Consider the following 13,977-nt stretch of genomic DNA (forward strand, 5'->3'; position numbering starts at 1 on the left):
GTGGGTTATTTATAGATCAGCCTCCGTAAAAGCCATCATATTATATAAATAGTGAAGAAAAGGCAAAAGTTTACAGCACCTGGTATTCCCAGGCGGTCTCCCATCCAGAGTTACAACATTAAAATGGGGTCAGAATTAACTGTGAGAGATGACTAGTGGTTAAAAGAATGAGACATAAAAGAAGATTGGTTTAAATAGATTTGGTTTTTATACAAGGTTCACATAAAAGACTTTAAAACAACACGATAAAACTAGGTAAATGCTGTTAAAAGAATACAGTTCATTTGTCCATACCCTAAAAACAGTCCAAGAATCCCAGTGTGTTGATAAGTCCAATGTGAGTGTCCACCATTGTATATACAATCCACAGAAAGTGTAATCCAAAGTTTGCAGGTGGTGAATGGAAAGGTGAGCTCTAAAATTAGCAACTCCTTAATCCAACAGTTTGGTGACTTTTTTTGTCATGCTGCTCTCTTATACAGTTGTACTTCCTGCTTCCTGTCATGTGTCTAGTCACATGGCAGGCCAACCATCCATTTATTAAAGACACACACACACTTAAAATGTTAAGAGTAATAAAATGGCCTAAAAAACATGTAAAACACTTAACACTCTATAATACATTTAAATGATTGTAATAAATAGAGCGGTAAAACAAGTCTTTCTAAAAGCCAGCATATTATATAAATAGTGAAGAAAAGGCAAAAGCTTACAGCACCTGGTATTCCCAGGCGGTCTCCCATCCAAGTACTAACCAGGCCCGACGCTGCTTTGCTTCCGAGATCAGACGAGATCGGGCGGTCTCAGCGCAGTATGGCCGTAAGCGAGGGCGCTCCAAAAAGTGGGCTATTTAAAGATCAGCCTCCGTAAAAGCCAGCATATTATATAAATAGTGAAGAAAAGGCAAAAGCTTACAGCACCTGGTATTCCCAGGCGGTCTCCCATCCAGAGTTACAAGATTAAAATGGGGTCAGATTTAACTGTGAGAGATGAGTAGTGGTTAAAAGAATGAGACATAAAAGAAGATTGGTTTAAATAGATTTGGTTTATATACAAGGTTAACATAAAAGACTTTAAAACAACACGATAAAACTAGGTAAATGCTGTTAAAAGAATACAGTTCATTTGTCCATACCCTAAAAACAGTCCAAGAATCCTAGTGTGTTGATAAGTCCAATGTGAGTGTCCACCATTGTATATACAATCCACAGAAAGTGTAATCCAAAGTTTGCAGGTGGTGAATGGAAAGGTGAGCTCTAAAATTAGCAAACTCCTTAATCCAACAGTTTGGTGACTGTCCTTTGTTTGTCATGCTGCTCTCTTATACAGTTGTACTTCCTGCTTCCTGTCATGTGTCTAGTCACATGGCAGGCCAACCATCCATTTATTTAAGACACACACACACTTAAAATGTTAAGAGCAATAAAATGGCCTAAAAAAACATGTAAAACACTTAACACTCTATAATACATTTAAATGATTGTAATAAATAGAGCGGTAAAACACGTCTTTCTAAAAGCCAGCATATTATATAAATAGTGAAGAAAAGGCAAAAGCTTACAGCACCTGGTATTCCCAGGCGGTCTCCCATCCAGAGTTACAAGATTAAAATGGGGTCAGATTTAACTGTGAGAGATGACTAGTGGTTAAAAGAATGAGACATAAAAGAAGATTGGTTTAAATAGATTTGGTTTATATACAAGGTTCACATAAAAGACTTTAAAACAACACGATAAAACTAGGTAAATGCTGTTAAAAGAATACAGTTCATTTGTCCATACCCTAAAAACAGTCCAAGAATCCCAGTGTGTTGATAAGTCCAATGTGAGTGTCCACCATTGTATATACAATCCACAGAAAGTGTAATCCAAAGTTTGCAGGTGGTGAATGGAAAGGTGAGCTCTAAAATTAGCAACTCCTTAATCCAACAGTTTGGTGACTTTTTTTGTCATGCTGCTCTCTTATACAGTTGTACTTCCTGCTTCCTGTCATGTGTCTAGTCACATGGCAGGCCAACCATCCATTTATTAAAGACACACACACACACTTAAAATGTTAAGAGTAATAAAATGGCCTAAAAAACATGTAAAACACTTAACACTCTATAATACATTTAAATGATTGTAATAAATAGAGCGGTAAAACACGTCTTTCTAAAAGCCAGCATATTATATAAATAGTGAAGAAAAGGCAAAAGCTTACAGCACCTGGTATTCCCAGGCGGTCTCCCATCCAAGTACTAACCAGGCCCGACGCTGCTTTGCTTCCGAGATCAGACGAGATCGGGCGGTCTCAGCGCAGTATGGCCGTAAGCGAGTACTGCTCCAAAAAGTGGGCTATTTATAGATCAGCCTCCGTAAAAGCCATCTTATTATATAAATAGTGAAGAAAAGGCAAAAGCTTACAGCACCTGGTATTCCCAGGGGGTCTCCCATCCAAGTACTAACCAGGCCCGACGCTGCTTTGCTTCCGAGATCGGGCGCACTCAGCGCAGTATGGCCGTAAGCGAGGACTGCTCCAAAAAGTGGGTTATTTATAGATCAGCCTCCGTAAAAGCCATCATATTATATAAATAGTGAAGAAAAGGCAAAAGTTTACAGCACCTGGTATTCCCAGGCGGTCTCCCATCCAGAGTTACAACATTAAAATGGGGTCAGAATTAACTGTGAGAGATGACTAGTGGTTAAAAGAATGAGACATAAAAGAAGATTGGTTTAAATAGATTTGGTTTTTATACAAGGTTCACATAAAAGACTTTAAAACAACACGATAAAACTAGGTAAATGCTGTTAAAAGAATACAGTTCATTTGTCCATACCCTAAAAACAGTCCAAGAATCCCAGTGTGTTGATAAGTCCAATGTGAGTGTCCACCATTGTATATACAATCCACAGAAAGTGTAATCCAAAGTTTGCAGGTGGTGAATGGAAAGGTGAGCTCTAAAATTAGCAACTCCTTAATCCAACAGTTTGGTGACTTTTTTTGTCATGCTGCTCTCTTATACAGTTGTACTTCCTGCTTCCTGTCATGTGTCTAGTCACATGGCAGGCCAACCATCCATTTATTAAAGACACACACACACTTAAAATGTTAAGAGTAATAAAATGGCCTAAAAAACATGTAAAACACTTAACACTCTATAATACATTTAAATGATTGTAATAAATAGAGCGGTAAAACAAGTCTTTCTAAAAGCCAGCATATTATATAAATAGTGAAGAAAAGGCAAAAGCTTACAGCACCTGGTATTCCCAGGCGGTCTCCCATCCAAGTACTAACCAGGCCCGACGCTGCATTGCTTCCGAGATCAGACGAGATCGGGCGGTCTCAGCGCAGTATGGCCGTAAGCGAGGGCGCTCCAAAAAGTGGGCTATTTAAAGATCAGCCTCCGTAAAAGCCAGCATATTATATAAATAGTGAAGAAAAGGCAAAAGCTTACAGCACCTGGTATTCCCAGGCGGTCTCCCATCCAGAGTTACAAGATTAAAATGGGGTCAGATTTAACTGTGAGAGATGAGTAGTGGTTAAAAGAATGAGACATAAAAGAAGATTGGTTTAAATAGATTTGGTTTATATACAAGGTTAACATAAAAGACTTTAAAACAACACGATAAAACTAGGTAAATGCTGTTAAAAGAATACAGTTCATTTGTCCATACCCTAAAAACAGTCCAAGAATCCTAGTGTGTTGATAAGTCCAATGTGAGTGTCCACCATTGTATATACAATCCACAGAAAGTGTAATCCAAAGTTTGCAGGTGGTGAATGGAAAGGTGAGCTCTAAAATTAGCAAACTCCTTAATCCAACAGTTTGGTGACTGTCCTTTGTTTGTCATGCTGCTCTCTTATACAGTTGTACTTCCTGCTTCCTGTCATGTGTCTAGTCACATGGCAGGCCAACCATCCATTTATTTAAGACACACACACACTTAAAATGTTAAGAGCAATAAAATGGCCTAAAAAAACATGTAAAACACTTAACACTCTATAATACATTTAAATGATTGTAATAAATAGAGCGGTAAAACACGTCTTTCTAAAAGCCAGCATATTATATAAATAGTGAAGAAAAGGCAAAAGCTTACAGCACCTGGTATTCCCAGGCGGTCTCCCTTCCAGAGTTACAAGATTAAAATGGGGTCAGATTTAACTGTGAGAGATGACTAGTGGTTAAAAGAATGAGACATAAAAGAAGATTGGTTTAAATAGATTTGGTTTATATACAAGGTTCACATAAAAGACTTTAAAACAACACGATAAAACTAGGTAAATGCTGTTAAAAGAATACAGTTCATTTGTCCATACCCTAAAAACAGTCCAAGAATCCCAGTGTGTTGATAAGTCCAATGTGAGTGTCCACCATTGTATATACAATCCACAGAAAGTGTAATCCAAAGTTTGCAGGTGGTGAATGGAAAGGTGAGCTCTAAAATTAGCAACTCCTTAATCCAACAGTTTGGTGACTTTTTTTGTCATGCTGCTCTCTTATACAGTTGTACTTCCTGCTTCCTGTCATGTGTCTAGTCACATGGCAGGCCAACCATCCATTTATTAAAGACACACACACACTTAAAATGTTAAGAGTAATAAAATGGCCTAAAAAACATGTAAAACACTTAACACTCTATAATACATTTAAATGATTGTAATAAATAGAGCGGTAAAACACGTCTTTCTAAAAGCCAGCATATTATATAAATAGTGAAGAAAAGGCAAAAGCTTACAGCACCTGGTATTCCCAGGCGGTCTCCCATCCAAGTACTAACCAGGCCCGACGCTGCTTTGCTTCCGAGATCAGACGAGATCGGGCGGTCTCAGCGCAGTATGGCCGTAAGCGAGGGCTGCTCCAAAAAGTGGGCTATTTAAAGATCAGCCTCCGTAAAAGCCAGCATATTATATAAATAGTGAAGAAAAGGCAAAAGCTTACAGCACCTGGTATTCCCAGGCGGTCTCCCATCCAGAGTTACAAGATTAAAATGGGGTCAGATTTAACTGTGAGAGATGAGTAGTGGTTAAAAGAATGAGACATAAAAGAAGATTGGTTTAAATAGATTTGGTTTATATACAAGGTTAACATAAAAGACTTTAAAACAACACGATAAAACTAGGTAAATGCTGTTAAAAGAATACAGTTCATTTGTCCATACCCTAAAAACAGTCCAAGAATCCTAGTGTGTTGATAAGTCCAATGTGAGTGTCCACCATTGTATATACAATCCACAGAAAGTGTAATCCAAAGTTTGCAGGTGGTGAATGGAAAGGTGAGCTCTAAAATTAGCAAACTCCTTAATCCAACAGTTTGGTGACTGTCCTTTGTTTGTCATGCTGCTCTCTTATACAGTTGTACTTCCTGCTTCCTGTCATGTGTCTAGTCACATGGCAGGCCAACCATCCATTTATTTAAGACACACACACACTTAAAATGTTAAGAGCAATAAAATGGCCTAAAAAAACATGTAAAACACTTAACACTCTATAATACATTTAAATGATTGTAATAAATAGAGCGGTAAAACACGTCTTTCTAAAAGCCAGCATATTATATAAATAGTGAAGAAAAGGCAAAAGCTTACAGCACCTGGTATTCCCAGGCGGTCTCCCATCCAGAGTTACAAGATTAAAATGGGGTCAGATTTAACTGTGAGAGATGACTAGTGGTTAAAAGAATGAGACATAAAAGAAGATTGGTTTAAATAGATTTGGTTTATATACAAGGTTCACATAAAAGACTTTAAAACAACACGATAAAACTAGGTAAATGCTGTTAAAAGAATACAGTTCATTTGTCCATACCCTAAAAACAGTCCAAGAATCCCAGTGTGTTGATAAGTCCAATGTGAGTGTCCACCATTGTATATACAATCCACAGAAAGTGTAATCCAAAGTTTGCAGGTGGTGAATGGAAAGGTGAGCTCTAAAATTAGCAACTCCTTAATCCAACAGTTTGGTGACTTTTTTTGTCATGCTGCTCTCTTATACAGTTGTACTTCCTGCTTCCTGTCATGTGTCTAGTCACATGGCAGGCCAACCATCCATTTATTAAAGACACACACACACACTTAAAATGTTAAGAGTAATAAAATGGCCTAAAAAACATGTAAAACACTTAACACTCTATAATACATTTAAATGATTGTAATAAATAGAGCGGTAAAACACGTCTTTCTAAAAGCCAGCATATTATATAAATAGTGAAGAAAAGGCAAAAGCTTACAGCACCTGGTATTCCCAGGCGGTCTCCCATCCAAGTACTAACCAGGCCCGACGCTGCTTTGCTTCCGAGATCAGACGAGATCGGGCGGTCTCAGCGCAGTATGGCCGTAAGCGAGTACTGCTCCAAAAAGTGGGCTATTTATAGATCAGCCTCCGTAAAAGCCATCTTATTATATAAATAGTGAAGAAAAGGCAAAAGCTTACAGCACCTGGTATTCCCAGGGGGTCTCCCATCCAAGTACTAACCAGGCCCGACGCTGCTTTGCTTCCGAGATCGGGCGCACTCAGCGCAGTATGGCCGTAAGCGAGGACTGCTCCAAAAAGTGGGTTATTTATAGATCAGCCTCCGTAAAAGCCATCATATTATATAAATAGTGAAGAAAAGGCAAAAGTTTACAGCACCTGGTATTCCCAGGCGGTCTCCCATCCAGAGTTACAACATTAAAATGGGGTCAGAATTAACTGTGAGAGATGACTAGTGGTTAAAAGAATGAGACATAAAAGAAGATTGGTTTAAATAGATTTGGTTTTTATACAAGGTTCACATAAAAGACTTTAAAACAACACGATAAAACTAGGTAAATGCTGTTAAAAGAATACAGTTCATTTGTCCATACCCTAAAAACAGTCCAAGAATCCCAGTGTGTTGATAAGTCCAATGTGAGTGTCCACCATTGTATATACAATCCACAGAAAGTGTAATCCAAAGTTTGCAGGTGGTGAATGGAAAGGTGAGCTCTAAAATTAGCAACTCCTTAATCCAACAGTTTGGTGACTTTTTTTGTCATGCTGCTCTCTTATACAGTTGTACTTCCTGCTTCCTGTCATGTGTCTAGTCACATGGCAGGCCAACCATCCATTTATTAAAGACACACACACACTTAAAATGTTAAGAGTAATAAAATGGCCTAAAAAACATGTAAAACACTTAACACTCTATAATACATTTAAATGATTGTAATAAATAGAGCGGTAAAACAAGTCTTTCTAAAAGCCAGCATATTATATAAATAGTGAAGAAAAGGCAAAAGCTTACAGCACCTGGTATTCCCAGGCGGTCTCCCATCCAAGTACTAACCAGGCCCGACGCTGCTTTGCTTCCGAGATCAGACGAGATCGGGCGGTCTCAGCGCAGTATGGCCGTAAGCGAGGGCGCTCCAAAAAGTGGGCTATTTAAAGATCAGCCTCCGTAAAAGCCAGCATATTATATAAATAGTGAAGAAAAGGCAAAAGCTTACAGCACCTGGTATTCCCAGGCGGTCTCCCATCCAGAGTTACAAGATTAAAATGGGGTCAGATTTAACTGTGAGAGATGAGTAGTGGTTAAAAGAATGAGACATAAAAGAAGATTGGTTTAAATAGATTTGGTTTATATACAAGGTTAACATAAAAGACTTTAAAACAACACGATAAAACTAGGTAAATGCTGTTAAAAGAATACAGTTCATTTGTCCATACCCTAAAAACAGTCCAAGAATCCTAGTGTGTTGATAAGTCCAATGTGAGTGTCCACCATTGTATATACAATCCACAGAAAGTGTAATCCAAAGTTTGCAGGTGGTGAATGGAAAGGTGAGCTCTAAAATTAGCAAACTCCTTAATCCAACAGTTTGGTGACTGTCCTTTGTTTGTCATGCTGCTCTCTTATACAGTTGTACTTCCTGCTTCCTGTCATGTGTCTAGTCACATGGCAGGCCAACCATCCATTTATTTAAGACACACACACACTTAAAATGTTAAGAGCAATAAAATGGCCTAAAAAAACATGTAAAACACTTAACACTCTATAATACATTTAAATGATTGTAATAAATAGAGCGGTAAAACACGTCTTTCTAAAAGCCAGCATATTATATAAATAGTGAAGAAAAGGCAAAAGCTTACAGCACCTGGTATTCCCAGGCGGTCTCCCATCCAGAGTTACAAGATTAAAATGGGGTCAGATTTAACTGTGAGAGATGACTAGTGGTTAAAAGAATGAGACATAAAAGAAGATTGGTTTAAATAGATTTGGTTTATATACAAGGTTCACATAAAAGACTTTAAAACAACACGATAAAACTAGGTAAATGCTGTTAAAAGAATACAGTTCATTTGTCCATACCCTAAAAACAGTCCAAGAATCCCAGTGTGTTGATAAGTCCAATGTGAGTGTCCACCATTGTATATACAATCCACAGAAAGTGTAATCCAAAGTTTGCAGGTGGTGAATGGAAAGGTGAGCTCTAAAATTAGCAACTCCTTAATCCAACAGTTTGGTGACTTTTTTTGTCATGCTGCTCTCTTATACAGTTGTACTTCCTGCTTCCTGTCATGTGTCTAGTCACATGGCAGGCCAACCATCCATTTATTAAAGACACACACACACACTTAAAATGTTAAGAGTAATAAAATGGCCTAAAAAACATGTAAAACACTTAACACTCTATAATACATTTAAATGATTGTAATAAATAGAGCGGTAAAACACGTCTTTCTAAAAGCCAGCATATTATATAAATAGTGAAGAAAAGGCAAAAGCTTACAGCACCTGGTATTCCCAGGCGGTCTCCCATCCAAGTACTAACCAGGCCCGACGCTGCTTTGCTTCCGAGATCAGACGAGATCGGGCGGTCTCAGCGCAGTATGGCCGTAAGCGAGTACTGCTCCAAAAAGTGGGCTATTTATAGATCAGCCTCCGTAAAAGCCATCTTATTATATAAATAGTGAAGAAAAGGCAAAAGCTTACAGCACCTGGTATTCCCAGGGGGTCTCCCATCCAAGTACTAACCAGGCCCGACGCTGCTTTGCTTCCGAGATCGGGCGCACTCAGCGCAGTATGGCCGTAAGCGAGGACTGCTCCAAAAAGTGGGTTATTTATAGATCAGCCTCCGTAAAAGCCATCATATTATATAAATAGTGAAGAAAAGGCAAAAGTTTACAGCACCTGGTATTCCCAGGCGGTCTCCCATCCAGAGTTACAACATTAAAATGGGGTCAGAATTAACTGTGAGAGATGACTAGTGGTTAAAAGAATGAGACATAAAAGAAGATTGGTTTAAATAGATTTGGTTTTTATACAAGGTTCACATAAAAGACTTTAAAACAACACGATAAAACTAGGTAAATGCTGTTAAAAGAATACAGTTCATTTGTCCATACCCTAAAAACAGTCCAAGAATCCCAGTGTGTTGATAAGTCCAATGTGAGTGTCCACCATTGTATATACAATCCACAGAAAGTGTAATCCAAAGTTTGCAGGTGGTGAATGGAAAGGTGAGCTCTAAAATTAGCAACTCCTTAATCCAACAGTTTGGTGACTTTTTTTGTCATGCTGCTCTCTTATACAGTTGTACTTCCTGCTTCCTGTCATGTGTCTAGTCACATGGCAGGCCAACCATCCATTTATTAAAGACACACACACACTTAAAATGTTAAGAGTAATAAAATGGCCTAAAAAACATGTAAAACACTTAACACTCTATAATACATTTAAATGATTGTAATAAATAGAGCGGTAAAACAAGTCTTTCTAAAAGCCAGCATATTATATAAATAGTGAAGAAAAGGCAAAAGCTTACAGCACCTGGTATTCCCAGGCGGTCTCCCATCCAAGTACTAACCAGGCCCGACGCTGCATTGCTTCCGAGATCAGACGAGATCGGGCGGTCTCAGCGCAGTATGGCCGTAAGCGAGGGCGCTCCAAAAAGTGGGCTATTTAAAGATCAGCCTCCGTAAAAGCCAGCATATTATATAAATAGTGAAGAAAAGGCAAAAGCTTACAGCACCTGGTATTCCCAGGCGGTCTCCCATCCAGAGTTACAAGATTAAAATGGGGTCAGATTTAACTGTGAGAGATGAGTAGTGGTTAAAAGAATGAGACATAAAAGAAGATTGGTTTAAATAGATTTGGTTTATATACAAGGTTAACATAAAAGACTTTAAAACAACACGATAAAACTAGGTAAATGCTGTTAAAAGAATACAGTTCATTTGTCCATACCCTAAAAACAGTCCAAGAATCCTAGTGTGTTGATAAGTCCAATGTGAGTGTCCACCATTGTATATACAATCCACAGAAAGTGTAATCCAAAGTTTGCAGGTGGTGAATGGAAAGGTGAGCTCTAAAATTAGCAAACTCCTTAATCCAACAGTTTGGTGACTGTCCTTTGTTTGTCATGCTGCTCTCTTATACAGTTGTACTTCCTGCTTCCTGTCATGTGTCTAGTCACATGGCAGGCCAACCATCCATTTATTTAAGACACACACACACTTAAAATGTTAAGAGCAATAAAATGGCCTAAAAAAACATGTAAAACACTTAACACTCTATAATACATTTAAATGATTGTAATAAATAGAGCGGTAAAACACGTCTTTCTAAAAGCCAGCATATTATATAAATAGTGAAGAAAAGGCAAAAGCTTACAGCACCTGGTATTCCCAGGCGGTCTCCCTTCCAGAGTTACAAGATTAAAATGGGGTCAGATTTAACTGTGAGAGATGACTAGTGGTTAAAAGAATGAGACATAAAAGAAGATTGGTTTAAATAGATTTGGTTTATATACAAGGTTCACATAAAAGACTTTAAAACAACACGATAAAACTAGGTAAATGCTGTTAAAAGAATACAGTTCATTTGTCCATACCCTAAAAACAGTCCAAGAATCCCAGTGTGTTGATAAGTCCAATGTGAGTGTCCACCATTGTATATACAATCCACAGAAAGTGTAATCCAAAGTTTGCAGGTGGTGAATGGAAAGGTGAGCTCTAAAATTAGCAACTCCTTAATCCAACAGTTTGGTGACTTTTTTTGTCATGCTGCTCTCTTATACAGTTGTACTTCCTGCTTCCTGTCATGTGTCTAGTCACATGGCAGGCCAACCATCCATTTATTAAAGACACACACACACTTAAAATGTTAAGAGTAATAAAATGGCCTAAAAAACATGTAAAACACTTAACACTCTATAATACATTTAAATGATTGTAATAAATAGAGCGGTAAAACACGTCTTTCTAAAAGCCAGCATATTATATAAATAGTGAAGAAAAGGCAAAAGCTTACAGCACCTGGTATTCCCAGGCGGTCTCCCATCCAAGTACTAACCAGGCCCGACGCTGCTTTGCTTCCGAGATCAGACGAGATCGGGCGGTCTCAGCGCAGTATGGCCGTAAGCGAGGGCTGCTCCAAAAAGTGGGCTATTTAAAGATCAGCCTCCGTAAAAGCCAGCATATTATATAAATAGTGAAGAAAAGGCAAAAGCTTACAGCACCTGGTATTCCCAGGCGGTCTCCCATCCAGAGTTACAAGATTAAAATGGGGTCAGATTTAACTGTGAGAGATGAGTAGTGGTTAAAAGAATGAGACATAAAAGAAGATTGGTTTAAATAGATTTGGTTTATATACAAGGTTAACATAAAAGACTTTAAAACAACACGATAAAACTAGGTAAATGCTGTTAAAAGAATACAGTTCATTTGTCCATACCCTAAAAACAGTCCAAGAATCCTAGTGTGTTGATAAGTCCAATGTGAGTGTCCACCATTGTATATACAATCCACAGAAAGTGTAATCCAAAGTTTGCAGGTGGTGAATGGAAAGGTGAGCTCTAAAATTAGCAAACTCCTTAATCCAACAGTTTGGTGACTGTCCTTTGTTTGTCATGCTGCTCTCTTATACAGTTGTACTTCCTGCTTCCTGTCATGTGTCTAGTCACATGGCAGGCCAACCATCCATTTATTTAAGACACACACACACTTAAAATGTTAAGAGCAATAAAATGGCCTAAAAAAACATGTAAAACACTTAACACTCTATAATACATTTAAATGATTGTAATAAATAGAGCGGTAAAACACGTCTTTCTAAAAGCCAGCATATTATATAAATAGTGAAGAAAAGGCAAAAGCTTACAGCACCTGGTATTCCCAGGCGGTCTCCCATCCAGAGTTACAAGATTAAAATGGGGTCAGATTTAACTGTGAGAGATGACTAGTGGTTAAAAGAATGAGACATAAAAGAAGATTGGTTTAAATAGATTTGGTTTATATACAAGGTTCACATAAAAGACTTTAAAACAACACGATAAAACTAGGTAAATGCTGTTAAAAGAATACAGTTCATTTGTCCATACCCTAAAAACAGTCCAAGAATCCCAGTGTGTTGATAAGTCCAATGTGAGTGTCCACCATTGTATATACAATCCACAGAAAGTGTAATCCAAAGTTTGCAGGTGGTGAATGGAAAGGTGAGCTCTAAAATTAGCAACTCCTTAATCCAACAGTTTGGTGACTTTTTTTGTCATGCTGCTCTCTTATACAGTTGTACTTCCTGCTTCCTGTCATGTGTCTAGTCACATGGCAGGCCAACCATCCATTTATTAAAGACACACACACACACTTAAAATGTTAAGAGTAATAAAATGGCCTAAAAAACATGTAAAACACTTAACACTCTATAATACATTTAAATGATTGTAATAAATAGAGCGGTAAAACACGTCTTTCTAAAAGCCAGCATATTATATAAATAGTGAAGAAAAGGCAAAAGCTTACAGCACCTGGTATTCCCAGGCGGTCTCCCATCCAAGTACTAACCAGGCCCGACGCTGCTTTGCTTCCGAGATCAGACGAGATCGGGCGGTCTCAGCGCAGTATGGCCGTAAGCGAGTACTGCTCCAAAAAGTGGGCTATTTATAGATCAGCCTCCGTAAAAGCCATCTTATTATATAAATAGTGAAGAAAAGGCAAAAGCTTACAGCACCTGGTATTCCCAGGGGGTCTCCCATCCAAGTACTAACCAGGCCCGACGCTGCTTTGCTTCCGAGATCGGGCGCACTCAGCGCAGTATGGCCGTAAGCGAGGACTGCTCCAAAAAGTGGGTTATTTATAGATCAGCCTCCGTAAAAGCCATCATATTATATAAATAGTGAAGAAAAGGCAAAAGTTTACAGCACCTGGTATTCCCAGGCGGTCTCCCATCCAGAGTTACAACATTAAAATGGGGTCAGAATTAACTGTGAGAGATGACTAGTGGTTAAAAGAATGAGACATAAAAGAAGATTGGTTTAAATAGATTTGGTTTTTATACAAGGTTCACATAAAAGACTTTAAAACAACACGATAAAACTAGGTAAATGCTGTTAAAAGAATACAGTTCATTTGTCCATACCCTAAAAACAGTCCAAGAATCCCAGTGTGTTGATAAGTCCAATGTGAGTGTCCACCATTGTATATACAATCCACAGAAAGTGTAATCCAAAGTTTGCAGGTGGTGAATGGAAAGGTGAGCTCTAAAATTAGCAACTCCTTAATCCAACAGTTTGGTGACTTTTTTTGTCATGCTGCTCTCTTATACAGTTGTACTTCCTGCTTCCTGTCATGTGTCTAGTCACATGGCAGGCCAACCATCCATTTATTAAAGACACACACACACTTAAAATGTTAAGAGTAATAAAATGGCCTAAAAAACATGTAAAACACTTAACACTCTATAATACATTTAAATGATTGTAATAAATAGAGCGGTAAAACAAGTCTTTCTAAAAGCCAGCATATTATATAAATAGTGAAGAAAAGGCAAAAGCTTACAGCACCTGGTATTCCCAGGCGGTCTCCCATCCAAGTACTAACCAGGCCCGACGCTGCATTGCTTCCGAGATCAGACGAGATCGGGCGGTCTCAGCGCAGTATGGCCGTAAGCGAGGGCGCTCCAAAAAGTGGGCTATTTAAAGATCAGCCTCCGTAAAAGCCAGCATATTATATAAATAGTGAAGAAAAGGC

The 13,977-nt window shown here is 38.3% G+C and overlaps 11 non-coding genes and 4 pseudogenes across 11 annotated transcripts; all 15 read right to left on the reverse strand.

The window, feature by feature from the left end:
- Positions 1-706: 706 nt before the first annotated feature.
- LOC141310108 (5S ribosomal RNA) lies at positions 707-825 on the reverse strand. Its single transcript, XR_012347653.1, has one exon. It is a non-coding gene; the product is annotated as a 5S ribosomal RNA (ribosomal RNA).
- Positions 826-2,195: 1,370 nt separating this feature from the next.
- On the reverse strand, positions 2,196-2,314 carry LOC141310109 (5S ribosomal RNA). Its single transcript, XR_012347654.1, has one exon. It is a non-coding gene; the product is annotated as a 5S ribosomal RNA (ribosomal RNA).
- Positions 2,315-2,398: 84 nt separating this feature from the next.
- LOC141310476 (5S ribosomal RNA) lies at positions 2,399-2,507 on the reverse strand (annotated as a pseudogene).
- A 723-nt stretch (positions 2,508-3,230) lies between these two features.
- LOC141310388 (5S ribosomal RNA) lies at positions 3,231-3,349 on the reverse strand. Its single transcript, XR_012347933.1, has one exon. It is a non-coding gene; the product is annotated as a 5S ribosomal RNA (ribosomal RNA).
- Positions 3,350-4,717: 1,368 nt separating this feature from the next.
- Positions 4,718-4,836, reverse strand: LOC141310110 (5S ribosomal RNA). The gene has a single exon (XR_012347656.1). It is a non-coding gene; the product is annotated as a 5S ribosomal RNA (ribosomal RNA).
- A 1,371-nt stretch (positions 4,837-6,207) lies between these two features.
- On the reverse strand, positions 6,208-6,326 carry LOC141310112 (5S ribosomal RNA). The gene has a single exon (XR_012347658.1). It is a non-coding gene; the product is annotated as a 5S ribosomal RNA (ribosomal RNA).
- An 84-nt stretch (positions 6,327-6,410) lies between these two features.
- Positions 6,411-6,519, reverse strand: LOC141310477 (5S ribosomal RNA; annotated as a pseudogene).
- Positions 6,520-7,242: 723 nt separating this feature from the next.
- LOC141310113 (5S ribosomal RNA) lies at positions 7,243-7,361 on the reverse strand. Its single transcript, XR_012347659.1, has one exon. It is a non-coding gene; the product is annotated as a 5S ribosomal RNA (ribosomal RNA).
- A 1,370-nt stretch (positions 7,362-8,731) lies between these two features.
- Positions 8,732-8,850, reverse strand: LOC141310114 (5S ribosomal RNA). The gene has a single exon (XR_012347660.1). It is a non-coding gene; the product is annotated as a 5S ribosomal RNA (ribosomal RNA).
- Positions 8,851-8,934: 84 nt separating this feature from the next.
- On the reverse strand, positions 8,935-9,043 carry LOC141310478 (5S ribosomal RNA; annotated as a pseudogene).
- Positions 9,044-9,766: 723 nt separating this feature from the next.
- LOC141310389 (5S ribosomal RNA) lies at positions 9,767-9,885 on the reverse strand. The gene has a single exon (XR_012347934.1). It is a non-coding gene; the product is annotated as a 5S ribosomal RNA (ribosomal RNA).
- A 1,368-nt stretch (positions 9,886-11,253) lies between these two features.
- Positions 11,254-11,372, reverse strand: LOC141310116 (5S ribosomal RNA). Its single transcript, XR_012347661.1, has one exon. It is a non-coding gene; the product is annotated as a 5S ribosomal RNA (ribosomal RNA).
- A 1,371-nt stretch (positions 11,373-12,743) lies between these two features.
- On the reverse strand, positions 12,744-12,862 carry LOC141310117 (5S ribosomal RNA). The gene has a single exon (XR_012347662.1). It is a non-coding gene; the product is annotated as a 5S ribosomal RNA (ribosomal RNA).
- Positions 12,863-12,946: 84 nt separating this feature from the next.
- LOC141310481 (5S ribosomal RNA) lies at positions 12,947-13,055 on the reverse strand (annotated as a pseudogene).
- Positions 13,056-13,778: 723 nt separating this feature from the next.
- LOC141310390 (5S ribosomal RNA) lies at positions 13,779-13,897 on the reverse strand. Its single transcript, XR_012347935.1, has one exon. It is a non-coding gene; the product is annotated as a 5S ribosomal RNA (ribosomal RNA).
- Between the last annotated feature and the right edge of the window lie 80 nt (positions 13,898-13,977).

This window comes from Garra rufa, unplaced genomic scaffold (genome assembly GCF_049309525.1).
Source record: "Garra rufa unplaced genomic scaffold, GarRuf1.0 hap1_unplaced_003, whole genome shotgun sequence".
In the NCBI taxonomy this organism is placed as follows: Eukaryota; Metazoa; Chordata; class Actinopteri; order Cypriniformes; family Cyprinidae; genus Garra; species Garra rufa.